Source organism: Rhipicephalus microplus, chromosome X (genome assembly GCF_043290135.1).
Source record: "Rhipicephalus microplus isolate Deutch F79 chromosome X, USDA_Rmic, whole genome shotgun sequence".
Classification (NCBI taxonomy): domain Eukaryota; kingdom Metazoa; phylum Arthropoda; class Arachnida; order Ixodida; family Ixodidae; genus Rhipicephalus; species Rhipicephalus microplus.
In genome coordinates, this window is record NC_134710.1 from 83,641,707 (window position 1) to 83,661,963 (window position 20,257).

Below are 20,257 nucleotides of genomic sequence, written 5' to 3' on the forward strand. Positions count from 1 at the left end.
TGTACAAATTCTGCCCTCGGTCCACACTGAACGCCTTTTCCTGCACAACTTAGTCCAAACGAAGCCCTTTGGTGCTAGCCGCGAGTCTTGTTCAAATGTCCTGCTTTCATGTTGAATGAACACTTTCACCGTGACTTCCATTAGTTTTGCTACTTTTTGAAGCGGTAGGCGTTATACTGCAGCCCTTCTCGCGGTCTTTGCCAACAAGCTGGCTTTGTGGGTAGATAAGGTGAGAATAGAACTCTGCTCCCTGTTTTCTTCATTAAATTTTACGAATAAAAACAAGAACAAAAAGTCGTGGGACATTTTGTCACTTCCAGTATTTCGTTCAACGGCCTTCAGCGAATGCATTTGCGGATCGAAAAGAAAAGCGTTGACCTGCTCTCGGCATGCCATTTTCAGCCAAACCAGCATTGAATTTCTCGTGCGTCCGGGCGATGCTAGAAAAGAGCCTGGAAATTCTAAACGGCAGTAATGAACGCCGCGCTCTGTAAAAGCATTTTAAGCTTGCTGCTGCCTTACAACATTATTCAGAATGTTTCGCCGCTGTTATATTTAGACGTGGAGCTCTTCATTTTTGTCTAACTGAGGTGTTCAGAATTTTGTTCCTACCAGTACGCATAGCCCGCCCACCACATCTTATAGGCTGGCGAGAATGGTCAATTGGTCGCGTCTGTCGCCGTTATGCCATGCCACTCACACAATGGCGATAGCGAGTGGTAGGCCCACAATGACGCACTTTGTCTTTCTTATTTAACCGCCCTTTCTTCTGATAGCTCAATATATAAAGTTATAGCAGTGTTACCATATGTCCTTTCCCGTGGTATGGACAGCGGCAAGAAGCCTTTCAAGTTCATTGGCAGTTGTACACGTCGGATTGAGCTTATAGTTCTAGATGACTTGGCCTTACGATTTGATTAGACCAGATGGATGATAGATGGGTAGATGGAGAGAACTTGATTTACGCCTTTTGCAGGGTGTTGCCACTTGTCCAGCTAACCCCATGTTTTGACCGGATGCTCAAGCCTCCTAGCCGTACCATGGGTGTACTGGACAGCCGAGACTTGGGGTATAGTCGTGTGACTTGATCATCCTTGCAAAACGCTCTGGAAAACGAGACCCACGCCCCTAAAGCATACACTATGGGAGTGTGGACAATCTAGAAGTCTGAACTGGACAATTATGACGGGTAGTTTCGCATATTCCCCTCCCCATAGTATGTGTCCGTGACATCCAACACAGTTGGTAGCCTCCTAATTTGCTTAGCTGCCCTCGCTCCTCAATGGAGTGCAAAGTGTTTTGAGTGGCTCCTGCATACAAAAAGAAGACCTACAAATTGTAGCACATACTTCAGAGTCCTTCCAACCTGTCCAAAAATGGTTTTACTTGGTTTTGCTAAAACTTGGTTGTACTGCTTTTTTACTTTTTTGTGAATAATAGTTTCACATTGATCCGCACTCTGGCAACTGTAACGATAGCACAGGCTATCTTTAATCTCTTGATCTAGCCATGCCGCATTAAGAAATCATTAGGCCCGGCGCTATTGTCACCAGCTGCATTTTTCAATGTGGGCTATGGCACTATATATGTTCAGAAACCATGAAAACTAGTGCTTCTTTGAGGCTGTTTTCTCGCATTTGGTCTTTCTACATCTTTTTCTGTCTCTCTCTCTCTCTAAAATATTAAAACGAAAATTTAGGTCTTCGAACGCTTAAATTCGTCATCCCATTGAATGGGACAGCGAATACTCTTCTTCATCAATTTTTATCCGGGTTGCTGCTCCAATAACTGGTGCTTGTTGTGCGCATGGATGTGCCAACTAATGCGAGTTTCGTCAAGAATATATCGAATGTGAACCGTCATCTCCGCAGCCAGTCAGAAGCCGTTCACACTAAGGAAACCAACTTTAGAAAAGGTGGCAACCATACACGGACAGTTGTTTTCTTAGATTTCGCATAAACCGTGCGGTTCTCTCGACCTTTGTTTTCCCAATAAAATCACTCACTTTCTAGCATGATGTTTATCAATACAGAAGTGGGATTTGCCTGTTCGCCTACTTATCACTCCTCGTGTATCACTTTATCACTCATATTTAAAGATTAGGGAATTTCGAAAAACGTTTTGTGGGATAGCAAGGTTCGAGTGCTGGAGTTACCGAAAAAGTATTTTACTGTCTTGAACTGTAGTTTCGGGTCACGTATGTGTCTGAAAGAACTTTTACTTTTATCTGGCTAACACCTCTTCATTTACTCATTTTGTCATTTTGCCTGCTTTTGCGTCTGCTGTTGTACTAATTGTGTTTAATCAACTATTATACGACATTTTTAATACTTTTTATTTATGATTATTTGTCGGAAAGCTCCAAGCACAAATGGTATTATTACTTTCCGATTCTACCATGCTCGTTTCTCGAATTGAATGCTTAAGTCACAAATTTCATTAGGACATAAACTTTAAGTATCTATCTTGGCAGCAGTATAGTGCACGTCGTATTGACTGCCCCGGATACATCCGGCGATGTCACAGGCCTATCGTACTCAATCGCGACCGCTCAGGAAAGTCCCTGCAGTGGCAGATTCTGAACGGGCGCTGTATCGCGACTCCAGGGGCACTGTGTGCAGTGGGTGAGCCGACCTCTGATGGCAGTGCAACACCGTGGACGCAATTAGCACTCGCCCGCCCTGCTCGCCGGGTGTGCGGAGCGTGATTCACAGCGATAGGAGGGGAGAGTCCGCACTCCGCGTGGCGCACAATGAGTCCACCTGAACAATATATCGGCTCTCGGGCACTTAGCGCGCGCTGAAGAGACGCCAGAAAGTGGCGCAACCTGCGCCAGCGCGCGTCGTCGTTTCTTTCGGCCCGCGCGCATTCACGGCGGCCCCGCGCCCGGTGGTATGGCGCGCGTGTTGCGCTTTAAACGGGGCTCCACAAAAGCGCGGAGCACCTTTCTCCTTCGTGTCGTAAATACTTCCAGCTGGGTCCGCATCGGCAGAGCAATCTTACCCCGAAGGTTCGAACCCCATTCGAAGCTGGTTAGAAGAACCAGTCCAGCGGGAGCCGCTCCTCGTGGTGCTCGGCGCCTTTCGAAATCGACACTTTGCGCGCAGCTTCTACAGTCGGGGACGGGGCGCGCACCCCGGACCCGCAACACCAGCTTCCGGAACCTGCGGCGCTGGCACGTGCGACGAAGGTGCTTGAAGTAAGGTTCACGCGTACACATCTGCGGCCGTCGCTTTATCTGTACGCTTGAGACAGTTGAATAAAGACACTCATCTGTTATGCCAAATATATAATAATTTTGTTGGTCGCACAGGCTGGCGCACGGTGTACAAGTGTTTAAAAACTGCATGTGGACATTCAGGAAAAAAAAATGATCTGGTCTTAGAATGTAGTCAGATATACGGTTCAGTACAATTCACCGAGTGTAGTATGCACTCTTCCATAACACATTTGCGCTTGCCTTTTCTTGCGCCTCATTCAGTTTTAGACGTGAAACATTTCTTTGCATATAGCACTTTTTTCTATCTATCTATCTATCTATCTATCTATCTATCTATCTATCTATCTATCTATCTATCTATCTATCTATCTATCTATCTATCTATCTATCTATCTATCTATCTATCTATCTATCTATCTATCTATCTATCTATCTATCTATCTATCTATCTATTTATCTATCTATCTATCTATCTATCTATCTATCTATCTATCTATCTATCTATCTATCTATCTATCTATCTTTCTATCTATCTATCTATCTATCTATCTATCTATCTATCTATCTATCTATCTATCTATCTATCTATCTATCTATCTATCTATCTATCTATCTATCTATCTATCTGTCTGTCTGTCTGTCTGTCTGTCTGTCTGTCTGTCTGTCTGTCTGTCTGTCTGTCTGTCTGTCTGTCTGTCTGTCTGTCTGTCTATCTATCTATCTATCTATCTATCTATCTATCTATCTATCTATCTATCTATCTATCTATCTATCTATCTATCTATCTATCTATCTATCTATCTATCTATCTATCTATCTATCTATCTATCTATCTATCTATCTATCTATCTATCTATCTATCTATCTATCTATCTATCTATCTATCTATCTATCTATCTATCTATCTGTCTGTCTGTCTGTCTGTCTGTCTGTCTGTCTGTCTGTCTGTCTGTCTGTCTGTCTGTCTGTCTGTCTGTCTGTCTGTCTGTCTGTCTGTCTGTCTGTCTGTCTGTCTGTCTGTCTATCTATCTATTTATCTATCTATCTATCTGTATATCCACCTACGTGTCGGGGTGCTCTCATGAGTACCTCCTTAACTTGGGGTATAACAAAATTACAGTGGAATGGTAAAATGGTTGGACGAATATGACGCGCTGGTCATGACATGAATAATGTCACAATCTCGTCACGTACGTCATCAAATACGTTGCAAAAAAAAAAACATACCAGGAGGCGGATATGTGCCACTAGAATGCGGGTATGTGCCACAGGTGATGACATTTTATATCTACCCAGGAACGGTAAGAGCACACATGGCTAACTTTAACGTTTGAGCGTTAAGAAAAAGCTGCAATAGGCAGCGTTAACCGGACGAATTAAAAAAAATACCAGTGTCCCAGCAGAAACAGAACCCTAGCATTCTGCGTGGCATGAAAGTATTCTACGTCAGAGCCGCGCCAGGCCTCGGATATACTTTTGAAATAGACTCTAACAGTCATGTAACGTCAATTGTGGTTGCAGTACTGGCTCATCACATTGCATTACAGTGTACTCCTATGATACAGCTATCATGTCGGGTTAACGTAAATTGTAGTTAGCCGTCATCCGCTGAAGTTATCTGTGTAGCAGTGTTGAGGGTTACCTTCCTCACACGCACCAGAGCAAACTCCAGCGCTTTACATCAGCTTACCGCTTCTGGTGTCACTAATATCTATGTAGTTGGCATCGTTAAGCAACTGTAAATAACTGCTGATATAAAACATATGCACCTGTTTAATGCGTGGGTGTGCGTGGATTTTTACATATACTTCGCGCTATTTTTTAACGTCCCGCTCGATAAAAAAACATATAATGCATTCACCTTCCATCCGCATTCTTCGCATAACATCGATTCCCAAGGTTAACGTAAAACCCCAGATATTATTATATTGTGGAAACAAATGTTGAAAACCTTAAAGAAAAGAGCATTACGAGCATTTTTAATTAACAATAACACCACATTTATGAAAACTGGGGTAAGCTTGCTTAATGCAGTGATTATAGCCTGCTAGGTATTTTGTAACGGTAGGTTGGATTACAGGAGTGGCTATCGTATGCATGGTGCTACTTTGCCTATAGCTTCTAAATATAACTGACGCATAAAAATAAAAAAAAAATATATTGAACTGAGAACCTCCCATATAACTAAATATGTGATGAAACACATATATAACTTATCACAAGATCTGCCTTCACACGAAAAGCAGCTAACCATCAGCGCTAATTAATATGCCAGCAAGATCAATTTGCACAGACACATACTGGTTCTGTTGTTATTCGTGTACACGAGTACAAAAATTACACTTCTGAATCTGAGGTTATCCGCAGTCTCCTCCTTAAGTTACAACGCAAAGACAGAAACTGATGACCATTTGCTGTTCGAACGTTTCCCTTTTTTGTAGTTTTTTCTTGCCAGTGCTCAATAGTTTTTTAAAATTATTCAAAAAATATTTGCTTTTTTCAATGTGCGCAATTCGAACCGGGTACCAATTCGTATCAAACGCTATTCAATTTGTTATTACAAATATTCGCTGGCCCTGCTAGCTACTGTTCATTAGTAACTGCGAAAAAATTTATGCACGGCTTTTTAAACTAAATACCGGTGCACTTACGCTAAGTCTGAGCAGGATAAAGTCCAGAGGTTGCTAACCTTTTGTTGGTCGGAATCACCAAGAATGTTACGCACCTTTTATATAAACTAAAGATAATGCGTGGCTTCAATTTTTTTCTCGCTAAATCGCTTGAATCGATCACATGTGGCTTCGCGCCTGGTTAGGCCAGAGCATTGATCGGGACATGCCTTAAGATATTGTACCCCATTGTTACTGATGATGCGTCAATGACGCATAGAATCATCGCTTCCCGAAGCTTATCACTACGACGACGTTACTAGCCACTCGAAGCTGCCAGACATTCTGAAATGGCAGTGTGTTAACTGGCGAAGGGGCAGTCGTGGCGCTAATTTCTATTTGCTGTCAACCAAATAAAACGTAAGAAGCCACGGCATACGACGCCCAAGCGTATACATACGGGCACAGTATGCTCTATATAAAATATATCGAAATGTTCAAAGATGTCACCTGGAGGTATTATGTCCTATTTTAAAAAATTAAGTAGAGACATTAATAGCAACTGCGTATGGCAGGAAATGTGTGATTGTTGCCGATTATGAACAATTAAATTAATCAATGTTTATTCACATAGAAATAGAAAAAAAACGGGATAGTGGGCGAGAAGCTACATAGATGAAGCTGTAGTCTGCCCGGGTCCCTTGGTACCTTGTGTACATAAACTTGCTGTGATGGTGCGCGTTAAAAGCTACGATTACATATTTTATTACTAAAAAGAAGCCCACATACACTTACATTGAAACAAAATTCAAGACGAAATGACAGGCAAGGCTCAAAATCTATGCACTAGCACTTACAGTGTGCTTTTCAAAGTGTTATATATATATATATATATATATATATATATATATATATATATATATATATATATATATATATATATATATATATATATATATGTATATATATATATATATATATATATATATATATATATATATATATATATATATATATATATATATATACATATATATATACCGCCCTTTGCAAATTGTCAAAAATGCTAATAACTGCCATGATCGCGCGATATTTTAATGACGCTCAATGTCTTCCTATCCCCGTTTACAGGTGCCAGGAGAAGTAATCCTTTTTTATATTTGTTGTTGTTCTCATGAAGTAAATGTCATACATAGTAGCTTATGGAAACCTTCTCCAAGTTGGAATTGACGCTGACCGAAGGCTAAGTAGGCTCCAATGCTCTTATTACCAATGTCTTTCGTGTCGTGGGACGCTTGAAAAACAGGACCACCAGGAACGCACAAAGCATTACTAACCTGCCATTGTCTCACTTTCCATCCGGTCAAAGCCAAGTCTTAGAGGCATGTTTTAAGCAGGTACAATGCTTATATTGCCACATCGCATAAGCATACTATTTGATGACGTCCAGTGAACTAGGAACAATGCCTGATTCCGAGAAAGCTTAGCAGTATTTAGATTAACCCTAATGATCGGGCCTATATATGATGTCCTATACGCCCGAATAATTATTTGAGCAAAAGAGAAGCGCAAAAAAGAGATATATAAGAAAGCAAATACGGAAATTTAACCAGACATACCTCCGCTTTGTTGCCCTCCACTGAGGTCAGATATGAAAGGGAGAAAATAGTAGATAGAGTGGGAAAGATAGAACACTAATCACACGTCCTCTTGGGGGAGCCCATTAAGTATTCAGGAAGTAACAGATACTTGTCGATTATAAGTACGGCGTCACCATCATCGATGTCTTCTTCCACGACATCGACACATGTGGCCGTAGTCGGGAAGTCTCCGATTCTCAATACGGTATCGACTCACCTTAGTACCATCTGAAGTCAGTATCTCTGGGTGTCATAACGAGCGCCAACGCGCAGAGCTTCCGTCTCACAACAGAGCCATGTAGGTGTCATCTATTGCTATGCGGAACGAATACGATGCCTTCGTGAACGCAACCTCCACAGGCGGGAGAAAAATGTTGCGTTGAAGCGGGAAATTCGTGCTGGTAGTTCAAGCTTCAAATAAGGGTCCAGTACACGAAAGCGATTCTTGTAACAACGAAGTTATCTGATGGTCGAGCCTTTCAGGTCCTGGGTCTGTCGTGGATCGTAGATTGTTGTGGGAGTAGGAGGTCGGAAAATCCCACTAAGGATACCGGCTGCATGCTCCTTCCACCCTTCCCACTACTCACTGCTCCCACAGATATATGTATACAACGCCCACTACTGCTCTCACTTCATTCACCCACTTCATGCCGATTCATTCCCATATCATTCAACTTCGCTGCACGCCAGCACTTCCACTGTTTCATCAATGCGCGCCAAGCGGAGCTGCCTGAAAATTTTTTAAGGCTATTGGACGACCAATCATGCAAGGATTCGTAACTATACTGGGCACACAACTGACTCCTATTAAACAAGGTTTTTCAACATTTAACTGAATAAGATAATTGGTGCACGAGTCTAGACGAACACGTGGAACACAACTAAGAAACAAATGTGTTGAATTTGATTCTGCTTGCAGGAACCATTTGAATGCGCACTGAATATTGCCAGCTAATATACACGCAGTTTTTTGTGTTCGAAACTGTGAAGGGTAAAAAGGGAAAGTGAAAAATAAAGTGGAAGGCACGCTACCAGTGGCGATCGCTAAAGGCATGGAAGCTTTGCTCTTCCTAATTTTACTGTCACTTTTCTGAAGCGCGAAATTTGAATTCAGGAGTTTAAGAAATAACAGAGATTTATTCAAGTCGTCCTTGTGTCAGTCTGACGTCAAAACACCTGAGGTACAGGCACCCATACACCCGTTGCCGTACGCTGGATTCCGTGCCTACCAGTTGTGCACTCGCGATCTCCGACGACAGCGAAGCTCTGGCTGACTCGGTTGGTTCTATGCCACCCCCTGCCGCCGGTCGCCTACGACGACATCAGCGCAGCTCTGGCCGACTGGGCTCTCCCTACGCCATCTCCTGTCGCCGACAAGAGCTCTCACGAGTGGTGCCCCGTCCTCGGACTCCTGTGACCGTGTTTCAATCTTTCCTATCTCTCCTATCCTTCCTATGTCATCGCTCGCTGTCCTAGCGCATCTCTCTCTCTCTCTCTCCATCTCTCTACATTTATTCCTATCATTTTAATCCCTCCTCTCACTCATCCTTTGTGAGCTACTGTTGAGGTGTCGCGCGCTGATGCAGACAGTTACGGGGCTCACTTTTTTCTTCTTTTCCTTCTTATAACCACAACTACAATCTGCATGGGGGCGGAGTTTTGTTGTTGGGAAATGGTTCACGCCCTCGTCGTCGAACGTGCAGACTGTAACGCAATTTCGAGTGGTAGCTTTCACTTCCGAACCTATACGGCAGTAGCCGGAAAATTCCAAGATATGAGTTACGTGGACAAACGTCCTTAAGCTCAGTAAGGGCCAAACAAAACTTGTTGCTTTGCTCGCGAAATAAGTGCGTCTAAATAAAGAATAAAAATGGGAACGGGGGAAAGAAAGAATAGGAATAAAATAATGATGCGAAGTGTGAAGGAACACTGAAGGAAAACCTGACTGTATGGAAGAAGGACGTGGATTCTCATTATGTGGTCATAAGTTACGATCCATTCCAAATGCTACTGCCATATTATTGATGAAGTCATTGTCTCTTCTTTTTTTTAAAGTAACGCTGAGGGAACATTGCGGACTCATTACCACATCTGACATATTAAAGCCTCTCCTGTAAAAAAAAATAAAGTATCATCGTAGCAAATAAAGCGTTCAAAAGATAACAGGAAGGAGATTGTGCGCTTTCCTCTCAGCGGAGCAAGCAATTTTTTCGAACGAAACAAAAACAACCACCAAAAGAACAAGGAAATATTCACACAAGGAAACTCGCGCTAACATCCGCAGCTCGACATGCAGAAACGTAAATTTGTTATTATTTTTTTACGTTCGAACACTTGTTATCACGTAACGTCACGTATGGTGGAAACGAAACGGGATGCGTAAAATCAAACACATGACATAATGCGCGGCTACACTAACCAGTGATATCGCGTACTGCACGTGGACGACACACACACACACACACACACACACACACACACACACACACACACACACACACACACACACACACACACACACACACACACACACACACACATACACACACACACACACACACACACACACACACACACACACACACACACACACACACACTCACACACACACACACACACACACACACACTCACACACACACACACACACACACACACACACACACACACACACACACACACACACACACACACACACACATATATATATATATATATATATATATATATATATATATATATATATATATATATATATATATATATATATATATATATATATATATATATATATATATATGGTATCCCACGTAACTTGAGCCAGAGTGCCGGAACAAGTAATTACGACACGACCAAACGCATGTTGCTCACCGTTGCCTGGAGGAGTTAGACTATTTTTGTGTTCTCAAATATTGTTTATTAGATGTGTTTAATTAACTAGCTTTTCAAGAAACGATGATACATAAAAAATTCATTGACATAGGTGTACATCGGTTTGCAAAACGTCCGATTAGACAGTTTTGAACTTTATATCTGTTAGGTATTAGTGGTTTTCTGCTAATTACAAAAGCCCGCGAAATGCAACAGGACGTGACAAACCCGCTCGTGCGCCAGTGCGCGCAATGATTCTAGTGCTGCCTAACGTTCCGCGTACGAACGACCATGGCATTTACCCCATTGTGCTGTCTCTGCAGGGCCGCAACGATGGGGGTGGCTTTACGATGAACTCGTTTTGCTATCGGCCACAAAAACGGTAACTGCTGTGACGGCTTATCGCTGTCATGAACCGGTGTGAGGAAAGCGTGTCGTTCGTACGCGGAACGTTAGGGAGCACTCGAATCGCAAGAGCTTAAGGAAATCACTTGAACAGGGAAGGCAGTGCTCATGGTTGGCGTTGCAGTTGTGCGCACTAGAAACATAGCATCATCGTAACGAAAAGGGAAGAGTGGCAAAGGTACTCGGCTGCAGCCCCGCAGGTTGCGGGATCGAATCCCGGCTGCGGCGGCTGCATTTCCGATGGAGGCGGAAATGCTGTAGGCCCGTGTGCTCATATTTGGGTGCACGTTAAAGAACCCCAGGTGGTCGAAATTTCCGGAGTCCTCCACTACTGCATCTCTCATAATCATATGGTGGTTTTGGGACGTTAACCCCACCCACCCCATATCATCATCATCATCGGGAAAAGGGACGCGGGGGTGGGGGATGTATGAATATAGGAAGAGCTGCAGACACAAGTCGGCGAATGCATAACGGTGGAACATTTTTCTTCGCTTGATTTTTTGCGCCAGCGCAATACCAGATGTAATTGCCCTTTCTTGGTTTCTGTGGGCCGCATGCAGTACAACTTGACAGGAAGTAGTACACGCACTCTGCGTTTGCTTCACTTCTTTTAAACACTTTAGCGCTGCCCTCGTTAGCCACAAGCGCGCACAGTGACATCAAATGTGTGTGTATTCCCAGCCGGGTTATAGACTTTGAACCGAGAAAATCGTCTTGCGCATTAGTCTTGGGGCCAAGCTTGACGGCGGAGACCTCGCACAATAATAGAACGCTCTCGTTTCATGCCCGCTGTGCGTAGCGCGGACAGGCAACGAAAGCCAAGCATTCAAACTTGTCCGTGCCGTGCCACCTGTTACGTCGCATGGAGCAGGTGTTTTAGACCGCGTTATCAGCGTGCCCGCCAGAATTGCCGATTCAGAGACTGTTTAACAAGCTTGTTTCGTGCGACTCGCAAGCTTTCTGCCAGCATTTTACACCGTGCGACGCATCAGCAAGCGTACGGCAAGATTTTTATACCATCGCATATCCCTTCCTCTTTCTTCCTTTCTTTCTATCTTTCGTTTTTTTTTCTTCTCCCCGGGTTCTCGTGATATAGGAGACAAAATTTGCCCTCATTGTCCGTGGTGTTTAGAAGATCCGGAGGCTGCTCGTGTGTGCGCTTATCAAACACCCCCACCTATAGAAGCTGTGAGAAAAGCGCGTTTTAAACTTCTCCGCGACTCTTTCTTTCTTTTTTTTTTTCTCCCACCTAAAGCGGGGCCATTGTTCGCACTGCTTACCTAACTGTTTCTGTCTCTACGATGCTGCTCCGCACAAGGCGTTGGTAGGAGGGGGGAAAGGCGGCATTTCGTGAGGGAAGCCCCTCCTTGGCCTAAGTGGACAGCCGCGGCTGGCCAAGCCGAACTCACCAGCCCCACGGCCGGGAAGACACTTCAAAAGGCGCGCGTCCCAGCCAGCCGATGCGACGCCGAGTGAGCGCGAAACCCTTTTCTCGCCCGCGCTGTATGAACGGGGGGCTGCTCTCATTTCTTTTTTCTCCCTGGGTCTTGCGCGATCGTGCGAATGCTCTCAGCAAACACGATAGCTCACGGTAAGCGCTGTTTAGCCTATCGCCCTCTCCATGCAACCTTTCTGCCTACGCTATATGATCTCCCTCCTTTTTATTTATTTCTTTTTTTTTCATCAGCAGGGCGACATTTTCCGTACGCCGATGCAGCAGTGGTTGGAAGGGTTCCTTAGTCGCGTTATGGATTGTGCGGTGTAAAAGCTGAGGAGAGGGCGTTTTAACTGCGTGACTAAAGGTGGAAGCCCGGAGACAAGGGGCGGAGGAGGGGGAGGAGGTCAAAAAAATGGCGGGGGGAGGTGCGCGTAGCATATTTCCTCTAACCCTCATCGCCTTACCTTACTCGTATAATTCTGAATGAATCGGGCTTGCTTTTACGCGCCCTCGTGCTCACACTGTATTTTATTTAATTTCTTTCCCCTGTCTCTCTGCCTCTCTCTTTCATCGAGATGTGAAGCGAAGATGTAGCGGAGGGCGACGAAGAGGGCGAGGGAGCAAATAATGGAGCCGTTCGGTGCAGGCCTGAATGGGGAGGCGAATTGATTGAAGGGGCAGCGGCGGCTACGGGCCGGGATCCCGCGTCTGCGTAAAAACAACTGGGGAGCGAGGCAAGAAGAAAAGGACTGGAAAAGGGGGACTCGCAACGAAAAGCGGCCCGCGGATGCTCGACTTCCAAGTCCGGGGAGAGAGGGCCCGCGCCACGGTCCCTGTGCGAAAGACGAGTTTCTGAGCAAGAGCTCGGTTCCCATGTCCGAACGCCGGCCTCCTTTTCCGTGTTCCAAGCCCCGGCAGAGGGGGCCTGAAGGGAAGAGCTCTTTCAGGTGACCCGCGACTCGCTGAATGGGCCAGAACAAGGGCTTGCGTTTGGGACCTATGTGAGAGCGTGACCGCACATCTGGTCCCGAAGAAAAGGGCTGACGGCAGCCACTCAGGTCCGACGGGGGAGGCGGACCGAGGAAAGTTGTTTTGCGGACAACCACTACCTGAGTCATGGCGCTTATGTGATGGAGAGAGCGACGATCACTGGAGCGGCGAAAAATCCATCAAAACGAGCCCCTATTCGTAATCACCGCTGCACTGCGCACGCGCAGGAACACAGCGGTTGAAGAAACGCTTTATACTATAAAAGGCACCTCGTCGAGGTGAAAATCTCGTTCACCAAACTTTTCACGACTTGCAGAAGCTCTGTACCACGACAAGCCCCTCTAAAAACCTTACGGATCGAGGACAGCATGACATGGCAGTGGCAAGAAGCTGGAATTGAACATGATGCCACGGACGAATACCCAGAAACTAGTGTGCCTTCACGCACCCAATCGCAGCCAGTGACTTATAAAAGGTAACTCTGTGAAGCAGAAGCCATAGTGTATCGACCTTCTCAAACAGGTTAAAAAATCGAGGAAAGAAAACGAAAGGACATTTGTTTAGGTATGCGTATCAGATTCGCAAGTAAGATTCACGAAATTAGACTTCATTTAAAGAAGAGGAGCACCTTTTATTGATTCTCTACACATTGAAAATGCCACTTTCATTCGCAGCAGCAGGCATAAACTGTGCAAAAGGTAATGTGGACTTGGAAAATTCGAAAACTCTTGAAAAAGTTGAATCACATGACACAGAAAGGAGCGCACTATAAAAAGTACACATGTTTGTTGCATAACACAAAGCATTTCACCTTACACGTGAATGTATCGCCACCGCCAGCGAAAGGAAAATGATTTTTTTTCTCCACCACCGCTGCCAAACTAAGAGTGTAAATTCCCAGTACTCAGATGGCCCATGAACTCACACCGTTCCTTAAATATATACGACAGAAAATTCGCGACATGCAAAGCGCTATCGAAAAAGAACTCAGGAAGAAATTCAGAGGTATGAAACAGCCTACAAATTTCTTCAGCACTCAATTTGATGCGATGGCGACAGGCTGTTCTGCAATTGAAAAAGAAAACGCTTCTCTAAAAAAGGAGAACACTGCTTTGAAAGCCGAATGTCGAGAACTTGGAAAGCAAATGGCGGGCTGGGTATAGAGGACGAAAATCCAAGATCAATACCTAAGAAACAAAAATGTTGAAGTTAAAGGGGTGCCGTTTGTGAAAAATGAAAACCTTTCTGCAGTTTGTGAATCACACGTCTCCCTGTCACGGCCCTTCAACATGACCGATACCCTATTCACACCAAGCGACTGCCTTAGCAAAGTACCTATTTCTAAGCAAAATAAACGCACGTCCTTTTTGCCTTTGATCAAGCAATAAGGACGATCATCTGAGGGCGCTGCTATTCGCTTTTGGTTTTCTTTGGTTTTGAATTTGACGTTATAATGTTCTGCGAAACGTGGTATGGCAATGAGGAAGAACTGCAAACACATGGTTATGTTACACATTATATGAACAGACGCAATATACGATGAGGCGGCGTTCTATAGCTCACATTGAAATCTGGACTATTCAGCACGGTCGAAGCATTTTTTCTGCAGTATACCGCCCACCTGGACGAAACGAGATCGGCATTCTCGAGTATATTGACTATCTACTGCCCTGGGTTAATACTTAATGATTACAGACTAGTTCTTGGTGGTGATATAAATATCAACATGTTGCAGGATAGCCCACTTCGTAGACGCACACTACGGAAGTTGAATCAAATGCATTAACTAATACCATTTCCACACCCATTCGTATTCAGGGTAACTGCGAAAGTTTACTTAACGTTTTCGTCACAAATATAGATGCACAAAATGTTCCCCGCCACGGTGGTCTAGTGGCTAAGGTACTCGGCTGCTGACCCACAGGGCGCGGGTTCGAATGCCGACTGCGTCGGCTGCATTTCCGATGGAGGCGGAAATGTTGTAGGCCCGTGTGCTCAGATTTGGGTGCACGTTAACGAACCCCAGGTGGTCTAAATTTCCGGAGCCCTCCACTACGGCGTCTCTCATAATCATATAGTGGTTTTGGGACGTTAAACTCCACATATCAATCATGCAGAAAATGTTGAATCGGGTGTCATGACCAGGGCCGTACCCAGAAATTTTTTCGGGGGGGAGGGGAGGGGGGCACCTTTATTATTTCGGGAAGGGCATCCGCTTAATATGGTCATTTACCGGTCTCTATGGCATGCACGGTGAAAAAAATGTCGAGGGGGTGGGGCACAGGCCCGGTGTTCCTACCCCTGGCTGTACGCCCCTGGTCATCATAGCTCAGGTCAGCGACCACTGGCCTATATTTATTATTGCGAATTTATTTCTATTGCTCTCGCATTCTTCCATAGATCCGCACTCTGCATTTCAAGGTATTAACCTATTCACATTTGATAACTTGCACAGCAAGATCTCACAAATAAGCTGGCACGATGTGCACGACAAAAGAGACTGCGGAAAAGCATACGGGTTGTTTTTATCCGCTTTTAAAAGCGCTTATGCAAAGTAATTTAGGTGTAAGACAAAAACAGCCAGAAAAGCAATAAAACCATTGAATAACGACAGTGCATTGAAATTAGTAAAGCAAAAAATGCTGTTTTTAAACACTTCTTAAGCACAAGAGACGCCGCAGATTTTGCGAAGTTTAAAAAAAATCCGGAATAAAGTTAATGGGTTACTAAGGGCAGCAAAAACAGTATTTTGAGAAGCTGTTCCTTAACAAAATGATAATGCAAATTGATGTCACATGGAAAAAGCTAAATAATTTACTGCATTGAAACCAACTGCCAGATAATCTATAGGAATTACACTAAACAGTGAGCTCATATCAGGCATGAAATTATCTGATGCTTTTAATAACTATTTTGTGTCACGGGCAAATAGTTCCTATGATCTCCAATGCATAGAATATCCACAACCGAAAATCGTTCAAAGTGCATTCCTACACTCGACTGAGACTCAAGAGATACAAAGCAGGTTTCGCAGTGTTCGAAATGTTAAAAGTTGTGATATCGATGATCTGCAGATTCGTCCAGCAAGACATCTACTAAATCTAAGCAGTCATGTCTTGGAAGCACGTGTACAATATTTCGCTGGCGAACGGCATTTTTCCAAAGCGCATACAAATCGTGCTTTTCAAATCTGGCAACAGACACAAGTTTTCCAACTATAGACTAATATCAATCCTGCCTATTTTTTCTAAATGTCTCGAAAAGCTGTTACATGTAAGGATAACGTCATTCTGTCACAAGCACAATCTACTTACAGATTTCCAATTTGAATTTAGAAAAAGTCGCTCAACTGAATTAGCATTATTGACTCAAAAAGCAATGCTTCTGCAATTCTTTGAAAAAAATTCGGTTACCCTTGGCATATTCATCGATTTTTCAAAGTCCTCCAATACCAAAAATTACATCACTTTACTAACAAAACTTGATATTTACGGCTTTAGGGGTACATTTCTCGATTTAATCAAAAGTTATCTGCAGTACAGGTATCAAACTGTTGTTATAGGCAATCACTATTAAAAAAACTACTGATACGTGATGCAGTTCCGCAAGGAAGCAACTAAAGCACTATTGTTTAACATTTATATAAGCTTAACGAATATGAACACAACTGCGCGATTTGTTATTTATGTGGATGACACCAGTTTATTTATGACTTCCAAGAACGTTAGAGAGCTAATCATTACTGCAAATTACGCTTTAGAACAAATAAACAAATGGAGTACTAACTAATAATGCAAACAAAACAAAAGACGTGACTTTTAAACCGAAGAACAAAAAACGAATGGTCCATGAATGTCTTCAAATAGAAACCTCCGTGATATAAGCAGTGCCTTCTGTCAAAAGTGGATTTATTGATATGTGGGGTTTAACGTCCCAAAACCACGCTATTATTATGAGAGACGCCGTAGTGGAGGGCTCCGGATGTTTCGACCACCTGGGTTTTTTGACGTGCACCCAAATCTGAGCACACGGGCCTACAACATTTCCGCCTCCATCGGAAATGCAGCCGCCGCAGCCGGGATTCGATCCCGCGACCTGCGGTTCAGCAGCCGAGTACCTTAGCCACTTCACCACCACGCCGGGGCCACAAGTAGGGGCAGTCCTACTGAACAGACACTGAGCCACGCCGGTGCTTGGAAGTCGTGTGCAAATTTGTCTTAGGCGGGCTTGATTTCGAGAAAAGAATCGCGTTAATATATCACCACAATTTTTTCAGTCTTCGCACTCACGTTCATATTCACGTCTACTCAAACATTTAGGCTCTCACTCACATTCGTACTCACGACCACTCACACACAAGAGTACTCACTCACGTTCATGCTCACGACTACTCACACTCGTAGGCACACACTCATTTTGTACTCACGACTACTTACACCCATAAGCAGTCACTCACTTCACACTCACGCCTACTTACACTGACAGGCACTCACTCACGTTCATACTCACACCAACTCACACTCATAGTCTCTCAAGCACGTTCATACTCACGGCTACTCACACTCATAAGCACTCACTCACGTTCATCGTCTCAGCTGCCTACACTCATTAGTACTCACTCTCGTTCATACTCACGACTACTCACACTCGTAGGCACTCACTCATTTCGTACTCACGACTTATTACACCCATATACACTGACTCACTTCACACTCACGCCTACTTACCCTGACAGGCACTCACGTTCATACTCACACCAACTCCCACTCATAGGCCCTCACTCACATTCATACTCACAGCTATTCACACTCTTAGGCCCTCACTCAGGTTCATACTCACGGCTACTTGCATACATAAGTACTCACTCACTTCACACTCACGTCTACTTACACTGACAGGCACTCACACTCATAAGCCCTCACTCACGTTCATACTCGTTTCTACTTGCACCCACTCCTACTCACCCACGTTGATACTCACTCCTACTCACACTTATCGGTACTCACTAATACACACACCCACCACGTTTAAATGAGTATGAGTGAGTGTGACTGAGAGGGCATTCTTCAGGGAGTATTCAGGGAGTCCTACGACACGAAAAACATTCGTAATAGGAGCATTGGAGCCTACTTAGTCATCGGCCAGCGTCAATTCAAACAGTTAGAGAAAGCTTCTAGAGGCTACTATGTATGGCATTTACTTCCTGAGAGGAAGAACCACAAAAAAGAATTGAATAGAACTGACTGTATTTCTTCTGTTTATAACAGAAAGGAAGCAGAAGCTAAAGGCCATGTGGCCTGACAAAGGCTTCTGCTCCTACGACAGTTCGGCACGCAGGCCGTACATAGCACAAGTCAATACAAAGTATGCTGTACGGACATATTCCACTGAATACTCACGAAATTAAAAGAACATGTATACAAAAAATGGAAAAGCAAGAATAAACACGCTATGTCTGCAAAGAAACAACAACAAAAAAACGTTACATAATACACTGATGGGTAATTTTGGCCAAGTCAACAACTAAAATTTGCAATTAAGACAGAAGGGTTACTTTTCTTGGGGCCAGTAAACGGGAATAGGAAGGCATTCACCATTATTTCATTACAACATCGTGCGATCATGGCAGTATTTATTCATTTTCTGACAATCTGCAAAGCGCGTTAAAAAGAAACACACAAAAACGCAGACACTCACAATATATATATATATATATATATATATATATATATATATATATATATATATATATATATATATTGCTCCGATCCACAACTTGTCCTAGAGCCTTATTGATCTTCTGTGTGCAAGAACAAGAGCGACCAAAACATAATAATCTGCTTCCTTTAGGGTGGTATCACAATGCATTGCAATTGCACTATGTAGAACGTTTGTAAAGTCCGAGTGGTCTTTTCATAACGGCTAGTTGTACGTGGTCGCTGTATGGCTTGACAGCTGTTGAACGGAAAAGAAATAATAGATTCACTTACGTTAGCAGTGAAATAACTCCCACAGCTAACGAGCCCAAGCTGCCGCACTTCGCGTACCTGGTCACGCATCCAAAAGCGAATGTATATTTATTTTCCAGGTAAAGCCAGTAAAGGCCCTTTTGCTGTCTCCAAATTGTAATCTTTGAACACCAAGGCCACACCTAGGCAGACCTACCGTACACGTTACACTTGTCGACTTCAACGGCTTCAGGTAAGTGAGAAACGTGAGCCGAAAAAAAAACACAAAAAAAGTTTCCACCATGCCACTGAACTCGCGTAAACGTAACATTGGGGGTGAAGTTACACCATTTGAAGCAAAGCGTCTCTGTTTTATCTGACTCTGGCAAGACGCGTTAAACGCGCCGCTGCTATAACTGGTCTAAGTAGACGTTTTCGATTTAACAATTAAAGATAAACCTTAGTTGTAGTGAAAGTCGGGTGACTTGGAATATAAAAGGCGGGAGAGTTGGTTGTGTACAAACGGACAAGAAAGAAGACAAGTTTCCTTCCCGTCTTATCCGTTTGTGCGCTACCCAGTGACGATTAAAGATGTTGAACCACACAGCAGCACAAGGAGCTCGCGCAAGACGGCAGCGTTTCCAAGGCGCATCGTGCAGACGGAGGAAGAAGAACGCCGGCGAAGGTCGACTTTCGCTCGCCGCATCCGGAGAAAGGGACCGCCTGATCTGCCGGTTGAGCGAGCGAACGTGCTTCCTTCCGCGGCCGCTCTCCTCCCGCGCACTGCACGGTCCCGCTACTGCGAGGGCTGCACCGCAAGGAAAGGACCCGCGCAGGCTAGACAACCTTGCGGCGTAGTGAAAACAGGTTCTGGCCCGCTCTGTTTTCTTTGCAGCGCGGAAGTGCAATGCCGGCCTACGCGTGCCTGAAACCGAAAACGCGCACACTGACGAGGTGCCATAGTGACGTCAGCCGCGTGACGTCGTTACGGGATGTCGTCACGCGCATGCTACGTGAACGTGAGTCGCTGTACGTCCAGCCATCCTGTTTACGGCGCGACAACAGGCGCGGGCGCTCTGGTCCCATGAAAACTGTCTGCGCTAGTTGGGCGCGCGTTGGTCAGACACAGTTCGG